Source organism: Salvelinus fontinalis, chromosome 20 (assembly GCF_029448725.1).
Source record: "Salvelinus fontinalis isolate EN_2023a chromosome 20, ASM2944872v1, whole genome shotgun sequence".
In the NCBI taxonomy this organism is placed as follows: Eukaryota; Metazoa; Chordata; class Actinopteri; order Salmoniformes; family Salmonidae; genus Salvelinus; species Salvelinus fontinalis.
Window position 1 is genome coordinate 14,028,223 of NC_074684.1, and position 1,689 is coordinate 14,029,911.

The window sequence follows — 1,689 nt, forward strand, 5'->3', positions numbered from 1 at the left end:
ATAAATACCAATCATTGAGGAAGAACTGGAGCATGCAAGATTTAGAGCCTTTTTTGTGGGCACGCACGTTTGATAAATGAGGCCCCTACATTTTGGCGATTCCACGCCAGGACAGCCCGAAAAATGTTTGGTTATCTCAGATTGTTCTGGCAATTCTCACATAGGAACGTAATTGGAAGGAAGGATGTTTGACATGCTTTCTACATTTGTATCACTTTTTTATTTTAACATGATGAAAGTTGCCATGTTAGGCCCTTTTTAGACCTATACATGCTTCCTGTAAAACCCTATAATCCATGAACTGTACATGATACTCGTACGTGTAATCCAGTGTGTTCTTAAAAATGGAGTATGATTGCAACAGTGGTGTTTTTCCTGAAGAGACTGATAAAAAAGAGACCCAGAAAGTGGACATGTTTGTGAGTGGTTGACTGTTGTCAAGGAGAAGTTCAGGGGGCATTGGTACCCTGACAACCCCAGCAAAGGACAGGCCTTCAGGTGTATTCGGATGAACAGGTTGCAGAGGAGTATCCAGAGCTGCTGCAGGCCTGCCAGGAGAGTGGGTTTCAGTACAAGGACCTTGGCCTGCCCAGAAAACTCACTCTGTGGGTGGACCCAGGGGAGGTGTGCTGCAGGTATGGAGAGAGGAACCATGATTTCACAGTGGTCAGTTTCTTTGGTGATGAGGATGTGACAAAAAGGTGACCAGCGCTGTGGAGGGTGACTCTCACTACCACTCCGGTTCATCCTCAGATGAGGATAGTGGCACCAGGGAAACCTGTCCTCCCCCTACCTTCCCCCAAAATCGCCACGCATACCAGGTGATCTACCCAGCGGCTTCTTTGTGGCATCCTCCAGTGCCCAAGCGGCCCTCCACGTCCTCCTCACTATGTCTTTAGACACCAAGGCAGACCCACCCAGCCCTTTAGACACAACGGCTGGGCTCTGCCTGGCCAGAGAGGGGGGCACAGATACTAGTGTGTTACTCCAGGCCTCCAGACCACTGTAGCAAGTGTTGATTTCAGTATTAGCATGTTCCAGGTGCCCAGGTTCCTTGAGCTGTTGAGGGTAGCCACTAGAGCAAGCAATAGTTAATGGGCGGCAGTTAGCTTAGCGGTTAAGAGTGACATACTCCATATGTTAGAGCACACTATAAGGAGTAAAAATCATGTCAAACATCCTTCCCCCCAATTAAGTTTCTATGTGAGAATTGCCAGAACAATCTGAGGTACCAAAAATATTTTCAGGCTGTCATGGCATGGAATCACCTATTTGTTGGTTGCTCTCAATAAAGTTTTTCTGATAACCTTTCCAAAGAGCCTATTGGCATGGAGTTGGCGTCTTATTATAGATTTGGAGACAAGTTATTCAACCGTTGGATTTTTCTTTGCTTCCCGAACCATCTTCCTCACTGTGCTTGGGGACAAGATACACTTGCGTCCAATACCAGGCAAGTTTACCACTGTTAAAATGCTTAATTGTTTCCCTAATGTCGAGGTTCCATCTACGATTTACCCCGGTGTTTTACCCAGAAGGCTCAGAATTTTCTGTTTCCATCTACACAAGCCAGTACCATGTCACTGGGACATGGCTCTGGCAGAAATGCTCTGACTTGGGGCTAATTCCAGGCCACTGGTACTTCAGCTGGCATTTACATAACAAGGGCTAACTGTGAACTTGAATACCTCA

The 1,689-nt window shown here is 46.5% G+C and overlaps 1 pseudogene; it reads left to right on the plus strand.

Annotated features, from left to right (window-relative positions):
* Positions 1 to 351: 351 nt before the first annotated feature.
* On the plus strand, positions 352 to 978 carry LOC129817104 (protein BTG3-like; annotated as a pseudogene).
* Positions 979 to 1,689: the final 711 nt, after the last annotated feature.